At 51.3% G+C, this 21,921-nt stretch overlaps 1 non-coding gene and 2 pseudogenes across 1 annotated transcript; 2 read left to right on the plus strand and 1 right to left on the minus strand.

Moving 5' to 3' along the window:
* Nucleotides 1-7,243: 7,243 nt before the first annotated feature.
* LOC119966705 lies at nt 7,244-7,411 on the minus strand (annotated as a pseudogene).
* An 11,756-nt stretch (nt 7,412-19,167) lies between these two features.
* On the plus strand, nt 19,168-19,337 carry LOC119966709 (annotated as a pseudogene).
* Nucleotides 19,338-19,483: 146 nt separating this feature from the next.
* LOC119966702 lies at nt 19,484-19,671 on the plus strand. Its single transcript, XR_005460819.1, has one exon. It is a non-coding gene; the product is annotated as a U2 spliceosomal RNA (small nuclear RNA).
* Nucleotides 19,672-21,921: the final 2,250 nt, after the last annotated feature.

The following is a 21,921-nucleotide window of genomic DNA, read 5'->3' on the forward strand; positions in this document are numbered from 1 at the left end:
GCTCCGGTTCCCTCCCACAGTCCAAAGATGTGCGGGTTAGGTGGATTGGCCATGATAAATTGCCCATAGTGTCTGAAAATGTAAGGTTAAGGGGGGGTTGTTGGGTTACGGGTATAGGGTGGAGACGTGGGTTTGAGTAGGGTGATAATTGCTCGGCACAACATCGAGGGCCGAAGGGCCTGTTCTGTGCTGTACTGTTCTATGTCTATTCAGTAAGATCAAGGTTGATCTTCATTTTCCCCATGTCACCCATGCTTTGAGGATGCAGTGTCTCAGTGCTGCCATGTACCAGAACCAAAAGGGATTCCCCTCCATCAACATCCAATGACCATAGGACTGAACAATGCAAAGCAATGCCTGATTATCCAGCAGGAGTCAAGATGCCTTCTTCCTGCATCAGTCCGCTGTGCCAGCTATAACTGAGTCACTATGATAAACCAAAAGGTGGCTACTGAGTCCCAAGGGTCATCCACCAGCATGACTGATGACTGGTGCACAACTGGGGATCTTGCAAATATCTCTAGCTCCAGCCTAAAATATAGGCGGCACAGTAGCACAGTAGGTAGCACTGTTGCTTCAGAGCTCCGGGTCCCAGGTTCAATACCCGGCTTGGGTCACTGTCTGTGTGAAGTTTACACGTTCTCCCAGTGTCTGCGTATGTTTCCTCCAGGTGCTCCGGTTTCCTCCCACAAGTCCCGAAAGACGTGCTGTTAAGTGATTTGGACATTCTGAATTATTCGTGGTGATTGCTCAATGAACACATGGGCAGATATGGCTGGCAGCCCTTCTCCCCTACTCCTCCACCACGCTTTTCCATCAGTTTGTCTTGCTCTGCATGGCCCTACGTGGACGGGGTTTCATTCTCAATGCTGACAACATGCTTGGCCTTCACGAAATCTGTTTGATCTTCGGAAACCAACCCCGGGACACAGTCCTCCATCCTCTCCGCCAACAACTTAGCCAATACTTTCACATCCATGTTCAACAGTGGTATGAGTCTATACGACCCACATTCCACCTGGTCCGTCCCTTTTTTGGGGATTAGTGTGATTACTGCCTGGGTCACCTCTCCGGCAGTTCCCCCTTCTCCAGTACTTTATTAAACTCCCCCAACAGATGTGGTGCCAGGTCCGTCACAAATTCCTTATACACTTCCGCCAGGTACCTATCTGGCCCAGGGGCCTTCCCCGACTTCATGCCCCTGAAACTATCCAGCACCTCCAATAGCTCCAGAGGTTCCTCAAATGGCTGCCTCTTTGCAATGAAATGAAATGACCTGGGGAAATTCCAGCTCATCCAGAAACCGCCCCATGACCCCCTCATCTCCCCCCCGGGTCCACCTCGGAAAGTCCCCGGTAGTACTCCCTAAATGCCTCGTTTATCTTCTCTGGCTCCGACACCACATTCCAAGCCCCAGTCTGCATCTTCTTTTTTTTTTAATAAACAATTTTATTGAGGTAGTTTTTGGCTTTGTAAACAGTTACAGACATCAACAGAAAGAAAGAAAGAAAGCAAAAAAGGCAAAAATGTGCAACATCCACGTACATTCAATACTTCAGTCGTAACCTACTGCACAAGCCCACTCCTCTCCCACCGGTACTACCTGCCAATTTATCCCTCCTACTCTACATTACTCTATCCCACCCCCATCCCCTCCCCCTGCTGACACTCACTCTCCTGCAAAGAAGTCAATAAATGGTTGCCACCTTCAGGCGAACCCCTGTACAGATCCCCTCAAGGCGAACTTTTTTTTAATATAAATTTAGATTAGCCAATTATTTTTTCCAATTAAGGGGCAATTTAGCGTGGCCAATCCACCTACTCTGCACATTTTTGGGTTGTGGGGGCGAAACCCACGCAGACACGGGGAGAACGTGCAAACTCCACACGGACAGTGACCCAGAGCCGGGGCCTCAAGGCAAACTTAATTTTTTCCATACCCAGGAAACTCGACATGTCCGCAAGCTACAACTCAGTCTTCGGGGGCTTTGAGTCTCTCCATGCCGATAGTATTCGTCGCCGGGCTATCAGGGAAGCACAACGAAAACTTCGGCCTCTTTCTCACCCTGGACTTCCAGGTCTTCCGAAACCCCAAAAACGGCCACCCCTGGACCCATCGCCACCCTTGTTTTTAGCAGCCGGGACATGACGCCCGCAAATCCCTCCCAGTACCCCCTACATTTTTTTAATTAAAAAAAAATAATTTTAGAGTACCCAATTAATTTTTCCAATTAAGGGGCAATTTAGTGTGACCAATCCACCTACCCTGCACATCTTTGGGTTGTGGGGGCGAAACCCACGCAAACACGGGGAGAATGTGCAAACTCCACACGGACAGTGACCCAGAGCTGGGATTGAATCTGGGACTTCGGCGCCATGAGGCATCAGGGCTAACCCACAGCGCCACCGTGCTGCCCAACCAGTACCCCCTACATGCCCAAAACATGTGAACGAGGTTCGCTGGTCCTCCTGCGCACCTAGCGCATTTGTCCTCTATCCCAAAGAATTTGCTCATCCGAGCCACCGTCATGTGGGCCCGGTGAACGACCTTAAATTGAATCAGGCCGAGCCTGGCACATGTTGCAGCCGAATTTACCCTACTCAGGGCCTCTGCCCATGGCCCGTCCTCCATTTCTCCGCCTAGCTCCTCCTCCCATCTGAGTTTCAGTTCCTCCGTCTGGGACCCTTCCTCCCTCATGAGCATCTTATAAATATCAGAGACTCTACCCTCCCCTTCTTCCCCCCTAGAGACTATTCTGTCTTGGATCCCCATTGGCGGGAGGCGTGGGAAGGATGGGACCTGTCTACGGACAAAGTCCCGCAACTGTAGGTACCTAAAATCATTTCCCCTTACCAGACCAAACTTCTCCTCCAAGCTCCTCAAACTCGCAAAGCTCCCTTCCAGGAACATATCGCCCACCCTCCCCACCCCCGCCCGCCGCCATGCTCGAAACCCCCCATCCATACTCCCGGGGGCAAACCGACGGTTGTCGCAGATTGGCACCCAAACCGACGCCCCCATCTCCCCTACATGCCTTCTCCACTGGCCCCATATCCGCAGGGTCGCCACCACTACCGGGCTGGTGGAGTAGCTGGCCGGCGGCAGCAGTAGAGGAGCCGTGACCAGGGCTGCCAGGCTGGGGCCCCTGCACGAAGCCGCCTCCACCCGCTCCCAGATAGACCCCGTACCCACCATCCACTTCCTTATCATAGCGATGTTGGCCGCCCAGTAATAATTAATCAGACTCGGCAAAGCCAGCCCTCCCTCGCTACGGTTCCTCTCCAGCATCGCCTTCTTCACCCGTGGGGCTTTTCCTGCCCAGACAAAGCTCATGATCATCCTGTTAACTCTTTTGAAGAAGGACTGTGGGGCAAAGATCGGGAGGCACTGAAAAACAAACAGGAATCTAGGGAGGATTGTCTTCTTTACAGTCTGCACCCTCCCTGCCAGCGACAGCGGGAGTGCATCCCATCTCCGAAACTCTCCCTTCATTTGCTCCACCACCCTGGCCAAATTTAACTTAGTGCAACCTGCCCCAGTCTCGCGCCACCTGGATTCCCAAGTACCGGAAATTTTCCTCAACCAACCTAAATGGTTGCCCTCTCAATCTGTTCTCCTGGCCCCTTGCCTGTACCACAAACATTTCACTGTTGGCCATATTTAATTTGTATCCTGAAAACTGGCCAAACTTCCTCAACATTCCCAGTATACTTCCCATCCCGGCCACTGGGTCCGACACGTACAGGAGCAGGTCGTCCGCATAAAGGGAGAACCTATGATCGACCCCGCCCCTCACCATCCCCTTCCATCCCTCTGCGGCTCTCAGCGCAATCGCCAGCGGCTCTATGGCCAGTGCAAACAGCAGCGGGGAGAGCGGGCAGTCCTGTCTGGTCCCTCGGTACAGCCTAAAGTACTCTGACACTTCTCTATTAGTCCTGACGCTGGCCTTTGGGGCCTGATATAATAATTTGATCCAATTCACCAGTCCCTCCCCGAACCCAAACCGTCCGAGCACCTCCCATAGATAGTCCCACTCCACCTGGTCAAAGGCCTTCTCGGCGTCTATCGCCACCACTACCTCCACCTCCCTGCCCGCCGGGGGCACCATTATCACATTAAGTAATCTTCTCAGGTTGGTCGCCAGCTGCCAGTACCTTTGCCAGGAGCTTGGCGTCAACATTAATCAGGGAGATTGGCCTGTAGGACCTGCACGCCTCCGGGTCTTTACCCCGCTTCAATATCAGTGATATAATGCCTTGCGACATTGTCGGCGGCAGGGTCCCTCTGTCCTTAGCCTCATTAAAAACCCTCGCCAAGACCGGGCCCACCAGCTCAGAGAATTTCCTATAAAACTACTGGATATCCATCCGGCCCCGGGGCTTTCCCCGACTGCATGGCCTTTATGAAATGAAATGAAAAATGAAAATCGCTAATTGTCACGAGTATCCTTCAATGAAGTTACTGTGAAAAGCCCCTGGTCGCCACATTCCGGCGCCTGTCCGGGGAGGCTGGTATGGGAATCGAACCGTGCTGCTGGCCTGCTTGGTCTGCTTTATAAGCCAGCGATTTAGCCTTGTGAGCTGAACCAGCCCCTTTAGGCCCCCCAATACCTCCTCCACTCTAATCGGGGCCCCCAGCTCATCCACTCTCCCCCCACCTACTGTTGGGAATGTTAACCCGTCCAGAAACCTTTTCATCTCCTCCGGTTCTTCCGGCAGCTCCGAAGTATACAGCTTGCGATAGAAGTCCAGGAATACCTTATTCAATTCTGCCGGGTCCTCCACTTTGCGCTCCTCTCCATCCATCACTCTACTTATTTGCCTGCCCGCCTCCCTCTTCCTGAGTTGCTGCGCTAACAGTCTGCTCGCCTTTTCCCCATGCTCGTACACCACGCCCCTCACCTTCCTAAGCTGTTCCATGGCCCTACTCGTTGATAGTGCCCCCATTTCCACCTGTAGTCTCTGCCTCTCCCTGAGTAAAACCTCCCCCCGGGGACTCCGCGTGTTCTTCATCTATCCGACCCATTTCCCTGACCAATCTATCTATCTCTGCCCTGTCAGCCTTGGCTCTGGAGGCCCCAATTGAGATCAGCTCCCCCCGCCTTTAGAGCCTCCCACAGGGCCGCCGCTGAGACCTCCCCATGTCATTCACCTGCAAGTAATTTTGCATACACCTCCGAAGCCTCTCACAGCTCCCCCCCCTCCGACAGCAGTCCCACGTCTAGCCTCCATTACGGGCGTTGGTAGTTCACCCCCCCGATCTGCAGGACTACCCAGTGCGGGGCATGGTCTGAGATAGTAATTGCCGAATATTCCGTGTTCTTTACCTCCCCTATACAATCCCTGCTTAGTACAAAGAAATCTATCCTAGAATATACTTTATGGACGTGCGAGTAAAACGAGTAGCCCCTTCCTGTCGGCTGTCTGGCTCTCCAGGGGTCCACTGCCCCCATTTGCTCCATAAACCCTTTCAGCTCCCTTGCCATTGCTGGGAGTCTACCCGTTCTGGGACACGACCGATCCAGAGCCGGATCAAGGACCATGTTAAAGTCCCCCCCCCCCCCATTATTAGCCTGCGAGAGCCCAGGTCCGGGATCTTCCCCAGCACTCTTTTAATGAAGTCCACGTCATCCCAGTTTGGGGCATATATATTCACCAGCAATACTCTTCGCCCCTCCAGTCTGCCCCGTACCATCAGGTATCTGCCCCCCATGTCTGCGGCTATGCCCTCCGCCTCAAATTGCACCTGCTTGTTGATCATGATTGCCACCCCCTGGACTTCGAGTCCAAGTCCGAGTGGAAGACCTGGCTAATCCAGCCCTTCCTTAGCCTGGTCTGGTCAGACACTTTTAGATGTGTCTCCTGCAACATAATTACATCCGCCCTCAAAGCCCGCAAGTGCGCGAACACCCGCGTCCTCTTAACCGGCCCATTCAGTCCCCTGACGTTCCAGGTGATCAGCCTGGTTGGGGGGCGCAACCCTCTCCCCTCCCCCCCCCCCCCCCCCCCCCCCCCCCAACGCTGCTCAGCCATAGCCTTTCTCGGGCCGGCCCCCGGCCCGTGCGTCGCGCCATTCTTGGCCCGCCTCTTGGCTGCCTCCACCCTCGACCTCCTTTCCAGTGCCTATTTCAAGTCCCTCCCACATCAGCAGAACAACCCCCCCCCCTCCCCCGCTAACAACATCCCCCGACACCCCCACCCCTGCCATCCACTGGCTGTGCCCAGTCCGTATCTTCAATATTTCCCTGTATGCGGCCTGCTTCCGCAGCTGGTGCACCAGCATGCGGCTCGATATCTCCCCATACTCATACTGCACCCCTCTTGCCCTGCACAGTTGCCCTACCGCCCTCCCCGTTGTCAGCCTGTCAAACTGCCCCTGCAACCTTTTCCTCCTCGCTGACTCCCCCACAGTGGGCACCCTTGAATATTCTCTGTCCACCTCCACTATCTTGCTCACTAGACAGTCATGTTCTTGTTTGGATGGGGATGGTAAGGGCTGGATTAGCAGAGCAGAGCGGGTTAGCACAGTGAGCTAAACAGCTGGCTTGTAATGCAGAACAATGCCAACAGCGCGGGTTCAATTCCCGTGCCAGCCTTCCCGAACAGGTGCCGCAATGTGGCGAAGAGGGGCTTTTCACAGTAACGTCATTGGAGCCTACTCGTGACAATTTGTTCCCATTTTGTTGCTCATTGAAATCGCCACTCCCATCCATTTCAACTCAAACCCCGAGTAAAATTCCTGCCCGACCCACCCCTTCCTTAACCTAATCTGTTCCTTCACACAGACACGCGGCTTCTGGAGAAAGACTACCCTCGCTTTCAAGCTCCCGATGTGCGTGAACACCCGTAACCTTTCAACAGGCCTATTCAGTCCCCCCACGTTCCACGTTACCAGCCTTACCGGAGGCTTGCACCTCCAAACCCCTCTACAGTCCGTCATCTTCCCTACTTAACTCCCGTCCCCTTAATTCCACCCTATACCTAGCCCATCCCAAATGGCCCATTCCTCCGCCCCTGACCACATCATCTCTCAGCCCCTGCCACGTCGCAACGAACCTCCCCTCTCCTCTCCCCCTCCCCCACTTCCTCCCATTCTTCCTGGCCACCCCTCTCGGCCTTCTCCCCCACCACCTTGCTTCCTTCACCAGCATAACCTGCTAGCACGGCTGCCCCTGCCCAAATGCACCTCCCCTCCCCCCTCCCGCACTCCTCAGATCAAGGAGGAAGGCTCCCTGCTGACCCTACCCTCCTCACCCAAACAAGGACTCTAACCAGGTTGATGCATGGAGTGGACGGAGCAAGCCCCTATTCCATCTCCCTGCTCCAAAAATCAATTTAATATATGGTCCCCAGATAAGGGACGTATCAGATATTAAACTGATAAGAACAGATTTTTTTTTCAAAAAAATATACTTAATTCATAAAATTTATAATAAACTTTACAGAACATTTCAAATTATCTTGACTGTACATTTCCATCTGAGTTACATTCATTTGTCTTTCTCCAATTCAATTGGGATAACGTTACACACGTATCCTACTTTAAGTTACAGTTCATTCTTAAATATTTACATTGTTTTGCTTCTTTCATACATTGTTGAAAGACCCGGACCGAGGGGTTTTACACTGTTACCAACCCCTCGGTGTACATTTGCTGGTAAGACCTTACACTGTGGTCTTCCCCCATTGCGCCTTGGCGGCAGCTGCCCCAAGCTTGAGTGCGTCCCTCAGCACGTAGTCCTGGACCTTGGAATGTGCCAGTCTGCAACACTCGGTCGAGGACAGTTCTTTGCACTGGAAATCAGCAAGTTTCGGGCAGACCAAAGAGCGTCTTTCACCGAGTTGATGACCTTCCAGCAGCAGTTGATATCTGTCTCGGTGTGGGTCCCTGGAAACAGTCCGTAGAGCACAGAGTCCTGTGTCACAGAGCTGCTCGGGATGAACCTTGACAGATACCACTGCATCTCACTCCAGACCTGTTTTGCAAAGGCACATTCCACAAGGAGGTGTGTGACTGTTTCATTTCCCCCACAACCACTCCGAGGGCAGCGTGCATTGATGCTGAGCCTTCGGGTGTGCATGAAGGATCTGACAGGGAGGGCCCTTCTCACCACCAGCCAAGCGAGGTCTTGGTGCTTGTTTGAAAGTTCTGGTGATGAGGCATTCTGCCAGATGGCTCTGACAGTCTGCTCAGGGAACCATCCAACGTCCTCCACAGTCTCCTTTTCTCTGAGGGTCTCGAGGACATTACGTGCTGACCACTGCTTCATTGCCTTGTGGTCAAAGGTGTTTTCCTTCAAAAATTTTTCCACGAAGGATAGGTGGTACGGTACGGTCCAACTACTTGGAGCGTTCCGCGGCAATGAGGCCAGGCCCATCCTTCGTAACACCGGGGACAGGTAGAACCTCAGTATGTAGTGACACTTGGTGTTTGCATACCCGGGGTCTATGCACAGCTTGATGCAGCTGCACACAAAGGTGGCCATCAGGATGAGGGCGGCGTTGGGTACGTTCCTCCCTCCTTTATCTAGAGGCTTGTACATTGTGTCTCTTCGGACCCGGTCCATCTTGGATCTCCAAATGAATTTGAAGATGGCCCGGGTGACTGCTGCGGCGCAGGTCCGAGTGATGGGCCAGACCTGCGCCACGTACAGTAACACCGAGAGTACCTCACACCTGATGACCAGGGTTTTGCCCGCAATGGAGAGGGAGCGTTGCTCCCACATTCTGTTGTTCAGTTCCCAAAGAACATGGCAACGCTATTGCCGCGGTTTACCTTGGCTCCTGAGGCCAGTTCAAACTGGTCGCAGGTGTCCAAGAGCCTGCGTACAGACGCGGGATCCGAGCAGAAGACGGCGATGTCGCCCATGTACAGGGAGGCCTTGACTTGCGCGCCTCCGCTGCCTGGGATCGTCACCCCTCTCATACCCGGATCCTTCCTGATGGACTCGGCAAAAGGTTCTATGCAGCACACAAACAGGGCCGAGGAGAGAGGGCAGCCCTGACTGACTCCAGATTTGATCAGGAACTTTTCTGATTCCCACCCATTGATTGAGACTGCGCTATAGATGTTTGTGTAGAGCAGTTTGATCCAATTGCGAATTCCCTCCCCAAACCCCATTTTGGAGAGCACATCCATCATGTAGGTGTGTGATATTCTGTCAAAGGCCTTCTCCTGGTCAAGGCTGATGAGGCAGGTGTCCACCCTCCTGCCCTGCACGTAGGCGATCGTATCCCTGAGCAGCGCGAGGCTGTCGGGGATCTTCCTGCCGGGTACAGCACAGGTCTGGTCAGCGTGGATCATCGACTCCAGAGCAGACTTGACCCGATTGGCGATGACTTTGGCTAAGATTTTGTAATCCACATTTAACAGTGAAATAGGTCACCAATTTCAAATTTCTTCCCTTTCCCCCTTCTGCTTGTAGATGAGGGTGATGATGCCTTTCCTCATGGATTCTGACATGCTGCCTTCCAAAAGCATACTCTCGTACACTTCCAGCAGGTCTGGGCCCATCCAGTCCCACAGAGCCAAGTACAACTCAGCCGGTAAGCCGTCGCTTCCGGGAGGTTTACTCGTCTCAAAGGACTTGACGGCCTTTGTCAGCTCGTCCAGAGTTAATGGTTTGTCCAGGTTTTCCCCCTCGTTGTCGTCCAAGACCTCCGTGATAGACGACAGGAAGGTCTTGGTAACAGTGCTGTCTGTTGGCTTCAGATCATACAGTCTGGCATAAAAGGATTAACTGATCCTCAGTATGTCAGACTGCGATGTCTTTACAGAGCCATCTTGTTCCTTCAGGCTGCTGATCACAGAGGTCCCTCTGTGTACCTTTTGGAAGAAGAAGCGTGAGCACGTTTCATCCGGCTCCACGGAGCGGACTCTGGACCGGAAGATAACCTTGGAGGCCTCCGAGGTGTAGAGCGAGGCATGCTGGCCCTTCACCTCTTGGAGGTGGTGTGGTGTCTTTGTCGATGTTGGGTGCCTGAACCTCCTGTGTGGTTGCCTTTTTGACTCCACCGCTGTTGATTTGCGCATAGTTTGCCCCACGTTTTGGGCAGGCTCTGTAAAGATGGCCGGCCTCCCCACACAGGTTTGTAGCCACCTGGGGTGGCCACTGCCCAACACAAAATGGAATAATTGCAAGGAATGCAGGGAAAATGGACATGTTGGAAAGCAAGCTGCTTGCAAGGCGATTGTGTATTGGGACGACTGCAGAAACCGGTTTTGACTGCTGCAGAGACCAGACAGCACTGTGAAAGAAAACCCGTTAACATACTAATGAGGCAATACCGGGCGATCCCCAGATACAATGGACACAAGTTAAGCACAAACCGATACATTCTATGGAAGGCCAGACCCTGTGGCGCCAGAGAAGCCCAAAACAAAAGGTCCCAAGAACTGCCCCAGCAACCAAGGGACTGCCCTAGGATTGGGGAGTTCAAACATATCGATTGGGAAGAGACCCAATCGATTCCAAGCAGGTAAGGGAGTCCGCCCAAAGGGGCGCGGACCCCCTAGGACCTATAAAAGAAAGGTCCCACACATGGTTCAGTCTCCTGTCTCCGGGCTCCTGGTCATCGACTTCAGGAAGCAAAGTACTGTACACACCCCTGTCAGCATCAACGGAGCCGAGGTAGAGATGGTGAGCAGTTTCAAATTCCTAGGGGTGCACATCACCAAAAATCTGTCCTGGTCCACTCATGTCGACGCTATCACCAAGAAAGCACAACAGCGCCTTTACTTCCTCAGGAAACTAAGGAAATTTGGCATGTCCACATTAACCCTTACCAACTTTTACAGATGCACTATAGAGAGCATCCTATCGGGCTGCATCACAGCCTGGTATGGCAACTGCTCGGCCCAGGACCGCAAGGAACTTCAGAGAGTCGTGAATACCGCCCAGTCCATCACACGAACCTGCCTCCCATCCATTGATTCCATCTACACCTCCCGCTGCCGGGGGAAAGCAGGCAGCATAATCAAGCATCCCTCCCACCCGGCTTACTCACTTTTCCAACTTCTTCCATCGGGCAGGAGATTCAGAAGTCTGAGAACACGGACGAACAGACTCAAAAACAGCTTCTTCCCCACTGTCACCAGACTCCTAAATGACCCTCTTATGGACTGTCCTCATTAACACTACACCCTGTCTGCTTCATCCGATGCCAATGCTTATGTAGTTACATTGTATATCTTGTGTTGCCCTATTATGTATTCTCATGTATTTTCTTGAATTCTGTTCAATTCCCTTTTCTTCCCATGTACTGAATGATCTGTTGAGCTGCTTGCAGAAAAATACTTTTCACTGTACCTCGGTACACGTGACAATAATCAAATCCAATCTACTACAGCCGTCGAGCAGCAGCCACCAACAAGTAAGTGCCTAACGACGACGACCGCTACCAGAGATAGGCACTCCTGACACCCTTGGCAATTGATAGCAATCCGAAGTCTGCAGACCAGAGCAGAGCAAGAGGCCTTGTTCCCTGACCTCGCAGTTCCTTCGAGATAAGTATTAGTTGTTTAGCGGTAGGAGTAAGTTTAATCCTTTAGCGTGTGCATGGGTAGTTATTATAATTGTATTATAATAAACTCTAGTTGTTTGGACTTACTAATTGGTGTACGGTTTTATTGCTTTGAACTTCACCTTGAAGCTTGTGGCGGTGTCTTTACGGCACTTGGCGACTCCAAAGCTTAGAACGAGAAACAGAGCCAAGTGAATGATAAGCACACTCACCCAGAACGACCAACAGGTTGCAGTACTTGTCTTCCTTACAGTCCTTTGTCATGTGTCCCTCCTGCCTGCAGTCAGAAGGTGACGCTGCAGTTGGGCTGGTTTAGAACACTGGGCTAAATCGCTGGCTTTGAAAGCAGACCAAGCAGGCCAGCAGCACGGTTCGATTCCCGTACCAGCCTCCCCGAACAGGTGCCGGAATGTGGCGACAAGGGCTTTTCACAGTAACTTCATTGAAGCCTACTCGTGACAATAAGCCATTTTCATTTCAGTTGTCGGCAACGTGTCCCGTTTTGCCACAGGTGCGACACACTCGTGGCTAATACACGCATAATAAAGGTAGCCGCGGCTTCCTCCAATGGTGAAACTGGAGGGAGGGATGGTTCCATTGCCGTCCGTTCTCAAGATCACTTTGACCTGGTGCTGACTTATCCAGATGCCAAAGGTGTCCTTCAGTTCTACGCTGCTACCTTTCAGCTCGACGTACCTGGCGAGGAACGTGAGCACATCAGACACGGGATGTGGGGGTTGACCTGGTGTTCACTTGTCCAGATTGGAGAATGAACAGAAGAGGCATGATGTGGAGATGCCGGCGTTGGACTGGGGTGAGCACAGTAAGAAGTCTTACAACACCAGGTTAAAGTCCAACAGGTTTATTTCAAATACGAGCTTTCGGAGCGCAGCTCCTTCCTCAGGTGAATGGCGAGGTATGTTCCAGAAACATTTATATAGACAAAGTCAGAGATGCTGGACAATGCTTGGAATGCCAGCATTTGCAGGTAATCAAATCATTACAGATCCAGAGAGAGGGATAATCACAGGTTAAAGAGGTGTGAATTGTGAATAAAGAAATGAATTCACACCTCCCTGCCCGCCGGGGGCATCATTATCACATTAAGTAATCTTCTCAGGTTGGCCGCCAGCTGCCAGTACCTTTGCCAGGAGCTTGGCGTCAACATTAATCAGGGAGATTGGCCTGTAGGACCTGCACGCCTTCGGGTCTTTACCCCGCTTCAATATCAGTGATATAGTGGCTTGCGACATTGTCGGCGGCAGGGTCCCTCTGTCCTTTGCCTCACAAAAAACCCTCGCCAAGACCGGGCCCACCAGTTCAGAGAACTTCCTATAAAACTACTGGGTATCCATCCGGCCCCGGGGCTTTCCCCGACTGCATGGCCTTTAGGCCCCCAATACCTCCTCCACTCTAATTGGGGCCCCCAGCTCATCCACTCGCCCCCCCCGCCTACTGTTGGGAATGTTAACCCGTCCAGAAACCTTTTCATCTCCTCCGGTTCTTCCGGCAGCTCCGAAGTATACAGCTTGCGATAGAAGTCCAGGAATACCTTATTCAATTCTGCTGGGTCCTCTACTTTGCGCTCCTCTCCATCCATCACTCTACTTATTTCCCTGGCCGCCTCCCTCTTCCTGAGTTGCTGCGCTAACAGTCTGCTCGCCTTTTCCCCATGCTCGTACACCACACCTCTCGCCTTCCTAAGCTGTTCCACGGCCCTACTCGTGGATAGTGCCCCCATTTCCACCTGTAGTCTCTGCCTCTCCCTGAGTAAAACCTCCCCCGGGGACTCCGCGTGTTCTTCATCTATCCGACCCATTTCCCTGACCAATCTATCTATCTCTGCCCTGTCAGCCTTGGCTCTGTGGGCCCCAATTGAGATCAGCTCCCCCTGCCTTTAGAGACTCCCACAGGGCCGCCGCTGAGACCTCCCCCATGTCATTCAAGTAATTTTGCATACACCTCCGAAGCCTCTCGCAGATCCCCCCCTCCGACAGCAGTCCCACGTCTAGCCTCCATTGCGGGCGTTGGTAGTTCAACCCCCGATCTGCAGGTCTACCCAGTGCGGGGCATGGTCTGAGATAGTAATTGTCGAATATTCCATGTTCTTTACCTCCCCTATACAATCCCTGCTTAGTACAAAGAAATCTATCCTAGAATATACTTTATGGACGTGCGAGTAAAACGAGTAGCCCCTTCCTGTTGGCTGTCCCTCTCTCCAGGGGTCCACTGCACCCATTTGCTCCATAAACCCTTTCAGCTCCCTTGCCATTGCTGGGAGTCTACCCGTTCTGGGACACGACCGATCCAGAGCCGGATCAAGGACCATGTTAAAGTCCCCCCCCCCCCATTATTAGCCTGCGAGAGTCCAGGTACGGGATCTTCCCCAGCACTCTTTTAATGAAGTCCACGTCATCCCAGTTCGGGGCATATATATTCACCAGCACCACTCTTCTCCCCTCCAGTCTGCCCCGTACCATCAGGTATCTGCCCCCCCTGTCTGCGGCTATGCCCTCCGCCTCAAATTGCACCTGCTTGTTGATCATGATTGCCACCCCCTGGACTTCGAGTCCAAGTCCGAGTGGAAGACCTGGCTAATCCAGCCCTTCCTTAGCCTGGTCTGGTCAGACACTTTTAGATGTGTCTCCTGCAACATAATTACATCCGCCCTCAAAGCCCGCAAGTGCGCGAACACCCGCGCCCTCTTAACCGGCCCATTCAGTCCACTGACGTTCCAGGTGATCAGCCTGGTTGGGGGGCGCAACCATCTCCCCCCCCCCCCCCCCCCCCCACAACGCTGCTCAGCCATAGCCTTTCTCGGGCCGGTCCCCGGCCCGTGCGTCGCGCCATTCTTGGCCCGCCTCTTGGCTGCCTCCACCGTCGATCTCCTTTCCAGTGCCTATTTCAAGTCCCTCCCACATCAGCAGAACATCCCCCCCCCCTCCCCCGCTAACAGCATCCCCCGACACCTCCACCCCTGCCATCCACTGGCTGTGCCCAGTCCGTATCTTCAATATTTCCCTGTATGCGGCCTGCTTTCGCAGCTGGTGCACCAGCATGCGGCTCGACTTCTCCCCATACTCATACTGCACCCCTCTTGCCCTGCACAGTTGCCCTACCGCCCTCCCCGTTGTCAGCCTGTCAAACTGCCCCTGCAACCTTTTCCTCCTCGCTGACTCCCCCACAGTGGGCACCCTTGAATATTCTCTGTCCACCTCCACTGTCTTGCTCACTAGACAGTCATGTTGTTGTTTGGATGGGGATGGTAAGGGCTGGATTAGCAGAGCAGAGCGGGTTAGCACAGTGAGGTAAACAGCTGGCTTGTAATGCAGAACAATGCCAGCAGCGTGGGTTCAATTCCCGTGCCAGCCTTCCCGAACAGGTGCCGCAATGTGGCGACTAGGGGCGTTTCACAGTAACGTCATTGGAGCCTACTCGTGACAATTTGTTCCCATTTTGTTGCTCATTGAAATCGCCACTCCCATCCATTTCAACTCAAACCCCGAGTGAAATTCCTGCCCCACCCACCCCTTCCTTAACTTAACCTGTTCCTTCACACAGACACGCGGCTACTGGAGAAAGACTACCCCCGCTTTCAAGCTCCCGATGTGCGTGAACACCCGTAACCTTTCAACAGGCCTATTCAGTCCCCCCACGTTCCACGTTACCAGCCTTACCGGAGGCTTGCACCTCCAAACCCCTCTACAGTCCGTCATCTTCCCTACTTAACTCCCGTCCCCTTAATTCCACCCTATACCTAGCCCATCCCAAATGGCCCATTCCTCCGCCCCTGACCACATCATCTCTCAGCCCCTGCCACGTCGCAACAACCTCCCCTCTCCTCTCCCCCTCCCCCACTTCCCCCATTCTTCCTGGCCACCCCTCTCGGCCTTCTCCCCCACCACCTTGCTTCCTTCACCAGCATAACCTGCTAGCACGGCTGCCCCTGCCCAAATGCCCCTCCCCTCCCCCCTCCCGCACTCCTCAGATCAAGGAGGAAGGCTCCCTGCTGACCCTACCCTCCTCACCCAAACAAGGACTCTAAGCAGCCTTCTCCAAAAGAAAACAAACAAATGTTAAACACAAACAGTCCCATAAAACAGGAAAGGGCGATGGGAACATAAACTCTTCCCCCCTACAATACCTTACAATCTCAACATTTAACAGCAACTCCACCCCCCCCCCCCCATCCCGCCCCTCCCCAAAGGACGAAAATCCCCCAATCCGTACCTTCACTTCAAACATGCTGCCTACCATTAAAAAGTGTCAGCACCCCAGTTCCCAAGCATTGTCCGTTCAGTTCTCTCCCAGTTTATGCTCCTTAATTAAGTCTTCGGCCGCTTCTGGGGTCTCGAAATAATACTCGCAGCCTCTGAACATCACCCATAATTTGGCCGGGTAGAGCACCCCAACCTGATCTGGCGCCGGTACACATTGCCTTGGCCTTGTTGAAGCCTGCCCGCCGCTTTGCCAACTCCGCTCCGATGTCCTGATAAATCCGGACGCTATTCCCCTCACAGACGCAGGTACGCTTCTCCCCGGCTCATTGCAGAATCTTCTCTTTCTCCACAAGCTCTAGGCTTCTGCCTCGGGGACCTATGCGCTCGCTCCACTTAAGGCACCTTAACTAGCACCCCTTCTGTCACCAGCCCCACCAGCATCTTCCAGACATACCTCGTGGCACTCACACCTTCCACTCCTTCAGAGAGGTCCACTATTCACAGGTTCTGGCTTCTCGAGGCATTCTCCTGCTCCTCCTCTTTGCCCTCAACGTTTTACACAGGTCCCCTAGGAGACCCACCTCCACCACCAGAGCCCCCATATGATCGCTGTGGTCCAAGATCACTCCTTCGATCTCCCGAATCTCCAAACACCTCTCCACCCGTTCCAGAGAACTCTTCAAGGGTGCCACAGCTCCTTCGATGGCTTCTGAACCATCCTCATGTATTTTCTTCCTCTGCCGGCAGAATTTGCCTCTAATAAACGCCTTCAGCTCCTCCATCTGGAGCCTTCCAGCTTGCAGCAGCCCTTCCCCCGCTTGCATGCTTACAGTGGCTGCTGCAGCAAAGGCTCCCTTCAACTTTGCAGTAAACTCTCTCACTGTTTTCTGCAGTACATATTTAGCATTAGCCATGAATGCTGTTTCACAATTTACATGTAATTTGGATTTAATTTCTCCCAAACTCTCTTACAGATACAGTTGTGGTGACCACAAAACTATCAACTGTCATAAAACCCCTCTGGTTTATTAATGTCCTTCAGGGAAAGAAATTTGCCTACATTGTCACTCCAGATCCACAGAAACATAGTTGACTCTTAAATGTCCTGAAATGATCGAAGAAGCTCAAGAGCTCAAGAGAAATGGGCAACAAATGCTGGCCTTGCCAGGGACTGCAATATCCCATGAAAGAATAAACATTTTAAAAAAGCAATACAAATGAGATATCACACTGCAATTTTCATTCCTAATGTTTATATTTTAGAATATTTACAACTTGCAGTCATAACAGTCTGCGAGCTTCAACGGTAAGTTGTTATTGAGAATATTCAATTTTAAAATATGCTTCCAAGTAGTGAGACGCACTGAAACTATAGGTGCAATCTTTCTGCAGTACCTATTTAGCATCAGCCGTGAATGCTGTTTCACAAGTTACATGTAATTTGGATTTAATTTCTCCCAAACTCTCTTATAGATTTTCTAGTTCTGTTCATAAGTGTTTCGGATTACTTTTATCAGTGCAAAACCGATATTGTGATTTAAGAGTAAGGCCATTTAGCAGGTTGCAGACATGCTAAAGGTAAGTGCTATGGGACTGTCTCCAGTATAATCCTTTGATCACCCTTATGCAGGATATTGGCTATCTGGTGTGAAGCCAAGTTCAAAAGTATTCATAATGGAGCAGCAGATATATTGAAACACTTTGGGAACTTTAGCAAATATTATTTTTTCAATGTTTGTATTTGTAAGGTTAGTGTCAATACTAAAAGTTGTAGTAATAATCAGGTCCTAGTTTTAAGACCAATTAAATTGGATCTCTTAAATTAAAGAATTGAGCACTTTAAAACCAGTCTGCAGAAGCCAGAATTCGAATATACAAAACACAAGTCTGTCTGAAGCAGCTCCTGAATAACCCATCAAGTAATTACCATTGCTACTTTAGATTCACTGGCCTATTGTCCACAATTCCTGATATACCTGATATACCAACTGATAGTCGCTCCTACTTAAGATGCATTGGCCTATTGTTCACAGTTCCCATCAAGCAATCATCCTCCCAAGGCGGGCTCAGGTACCCTGTCAACAGGTCATCAACCAGACCATTGGGCACTGAGACCCTGTCTCCTGAGACTCCATTGGCCGAAGGCCAAGGGCAGGCTGACAAAGCAGCTGGGTAGCAACAAGGGCATTTTCTAGACAGGAAAGGAAAAGACTCGAAGCAAAAGACTTGAAGCTTGTTGTGTGAGGTGACCTTGACCAGACCAGAAGGAAGGAAGCAAGCAAGCAACAGCCAGCGAGAATCACCTTTATGAAAAATGAATGAAAATCGCTTATTGTCACGAGTAGGCTTCAAATTAAGTTACTGTGAAAAGCCCCTAGTCGCCACATTCCGGCGCCTGTTCGGGGAGACTGTTACGGGAATCGAACCGTGCTGCCGGCCTGCTTTCAAAGCCAGCGATTTAGCCCTGTGCTAAACAGCCCACAAAGTGGAACCAGAGGGACTCCGGGATCGGACTGCAGCTTACCAAATCACCTTTACAGGAAGTAGAGTCGAATCCTGGGTGTTTTTTGTAAGTATAGTGGGTAATTTATGGGTTAACTATATTATTATTATATCTGTCTTCTACTTTGTTCTCCTCATAAATAAAGACACCTGGATAAACTTTAATTAAAGAGCTGGTTGAAGTATCCGAATTGCACAGAAAATATTTGCAGAGCTACAGGGAAAAGGCAATGATTGCCAATAATCGTGCTGATGGCTTAAACATTGACTGTTCTCACACAATGGTTACAAGAAGGCCTCGTTTAACAAGCCGAAACCAGTATCACATGAGCGAGACTTGGGCTAGCAGAATTCCTTTCATGATACAGCCTTTGAACGCGAGGAGAAATCTTTTTGTCCGGCCCGAGTGGTTCGACTCTGCAATGCACTGCCTGAGAGTGTGCTGCGGGCAGTTTCAAGCCTGACTTTCTAAAGACAATGGGATAATTATCTGAAGGGAAAATATTTGCAGGGCTACGGGGAAAAGGCAGGGCGAGTGGCACCAGGCCAGTTGGTTGCTGCTGCTGCATTCTCACTAGCAAGACGTGCAAGTGTTTTCAAAAGGTTGTTCCGCAGCAGCAGCCTGTCACAATGACGTATGAGATTCGGCACCATCCTCTCCCATCTGATTGGGAGAGTCATCCTCTCCCATCCGATTGGTGGCGTACTGTTCATCTAAATAACTGTCATGCAGTCTGACGGAAAAAGGGGAAAAGAGGCAAGTTCTGTCAATATGAATCTCCTGTTCCAATGAGAAAGGCCAGGAGCAATATGCCAAGAGTGAAAGTTTCAATGCTTACATCGAAAAGTCTTTGAATGCTGTCAGCCTGCTGTAAAAAAGGGAAAGCATATGGGACACGGGCAATGCAAGAGCGGCACCGGCATCGCTTCTCGGCCTTTTGGCTAAGATCAAGTGTAGTATCTGTTCTGTCAAGGGGAAGACCACAGTGTAAGGTCTTACCAGCAAATGTACACCGAGGGGTTGGTAACAGTGTAAAACCCCTCGGTCCGGAGTTCTTTTTTTCCATTACCAGAATGTATGTATGAAAGAAACAAAGTAATGTAAATATTGAAAAAAGAACTGTAACTTATAGTAGGATACGTGTGCAACGTTATCCCAATGGAATCGACGACAAATGAATGTAACTGAGACGGAAATGTACAGTCAAGGTATTTTGAAATGTTCTGTAAAGATTAAGATAAATTTTATGAATAAAGTATATTTTTTGAAAAATCTGTTCTTATCAGTTTAATATCTGATACGTCCCTTATCTGGGGACCATATATTAAATTGATTTTTGGAGCAGGGAGATGGAATAGGGGCTTGCTCTGTCCACTCCACGCATCAACCTGGTATTGCAGTACCTCCAGGAATGGTGCACACACCCCCTTTATGGGGAATTTCAAAGTCAAAAAACAGCTCAAGCCTACTTCATACAATCTCTTACTTCATGCCTCTTCTTACAACACCAGGTTCAAGTCCAACAGCTTTCTTTCAAACACCACCTTTCGCAGTGCACCTCCTTCCTCAGGTGAATGGAGACGTATCTTCCAGAAACATTTATATACACAAAGTCAGAGATGCTGGACAATGCTTGGAATGCCAGCATTTGCAGCTAATCAAATCATTACACATCCAGGGAGAGGGATAATCACAGGTTAAAAAGCTGTCAATTCACCTCTTTATTCACAATTCACACCTCTTTAACCTCTGATTATCCATCTCCCTGCATCTGTAATGATTTCATTACCTGCAAATGCTCGCTTCTCGGCCTTTTGGCTAAGATCAAGTGTAGCGCACTTGATCGGGGGAAGCTAAGGATTTCGATCTTGATGTCGATCGTGGATTGGAGAGACTGAAGACTGAAGAGACGTTTAAGCTCAGCTGCTATTGGTGGATCTTCATGCTGGCCTAAACCTTGGTTTGGGCCTAACGCCGGTGCTGTCAAGAGCCATCGTCGGAGCTATGGCCACTGCTGCATCCCGACCACCAGGCTGGGGAGTGCGAAACACTGTCCGAGTCACAGTCAGGAAGTCGGAAGGGAAGTCGCCTGTGGATCGAATCTTCTTCGTGAAGCGGGTACTGATCGACTGCTGCGGGTTTCAAGCAACAGATATCTTCGCCTTGCAAGATTTCCCCAACAATGGTTACTTCGATGTCACCTTCAGGAATGTAGCTGATTGCATCAAGTTCTTGGATGTGTTTAAAGAAAAAGGCAACCAGAGCCCCCTGTCTATCCTGACTGCGGAGCCTCTGTTCACGCTACCATCGCAGAGAAACCGGGTTATTACGCTGCACATGTACAACGCCTACGTCCCCATGTCTGATGTGCTTACGTTCCTCGCCAGGTACGTTGACCTGAAAAGCGACAGCTTACAACTAAAGGACACCTTCGGCATCTGGACATGCGAGCACCAGGTCAAGGTAACCCTGAGAACGAACGCCAATGAAACCATCTTGCACCCACCCTCCAGTTTCGCCATTGGAGGAAACCGAGGCTACCTCTACTACGGGGGGCAGCCACGAGTATGTCACACCTGTGGCAAAGCGGGGCACATGGCCGCCAACTGCAAAGTCACCTTCTGCAAAAACTGCAAGCAGGAGGGGCACATGACAAAGGACTGTAAGGAAGACAAGTACTGCAACCTGTGTGGGGAGGCCGGCCATCTTTACAGGGCCTGCCCAAAACGTGGGGCAACGTATGCACAAATCATCAGCGGCGGAGCCAAAAAGGCAACCACACAGGAGGAAGTACAGGCACCCTCCATCGACAAAGACACCACACCACAGAATGCCGAAACTCTACAGCAAGGCCCTCAACAGAATGTGGAGGCCCCAGCACAGCCTGACAAAACAACCCCACTCCCATCTGGCGAGGAACACGAGACAACCGAGGATGGAACAAAGAGTGAAGAGCGCTGGGAAACGGCAGGCACAAGAAAAGCAAAGAGGAAAATGAAAAATGAATCAAAGAAACCCCCGACGGGGAATGGTAAAAAGCGGCAACTCAACAGCGCCGACAACTCCTGCGATGAAGGCGAGCAATCAAAGAATAGGCCTCAATCAAAGAGGCAAAGCACCAATGTGGGAGGGGATGCACAGACCCCCAGACCACAGACAGGAACGAAAACAAAACTCAACCAGAGCACCAAACTCTGGACGATGGGAACCGGCCTACAACCCCAACACCCGCTGACTGCCACGCCGGGCACAACGGCTACACCCCCACCCCCTCTACAATACACATCCATCAGGTCCAAGGCCACACTGAGGACAATGGCAGCTTCCTAAACCCTGATACGGTGAAGCATTTTGAGAACACCACCGGCATGACGGGGAACTTTGAACAGCTGGAACAACCAACTGAAATGGACTCTGAAACCTGAGACTGGTAAATCTACTCTTTTTAAAATGGGTTTTAAAATCGCATCAATTAATGTGCGAAGTATTAAAGATACTTCGCGGTGTGTAGCCACACTCGGCTACCTAGAAAATGTAAGAGCCGACCTACTGTTCCTGCAGGAGTGTGGGATTCCACACCTCAGCAACTACAGGCGCTGGTCGAGCTGGTGGTCCCACGGGCCATCCATCTGGTCAGGAGGAAACGACTGTCGTTCCTCCGGCCTGGGTATTCTG

The sequence above is a fragment of the Scyliorhinus canicula genome, chromosome 5, assembly GCF_902713615.1.
Source record: "Scyliorhinus canicula chromosome 5, sScyCan1.1, whole genome shotgun sequence".
In the NCBI taxonomy this organism is placed as follows: domain Eukaryota; kingdom Metazoa; phylum Chordata; class Chondrichthyes; order Carcharhiniformes; family Scyliorhinidae; genus Scyliorhinus; species Scyliorhinus canicula.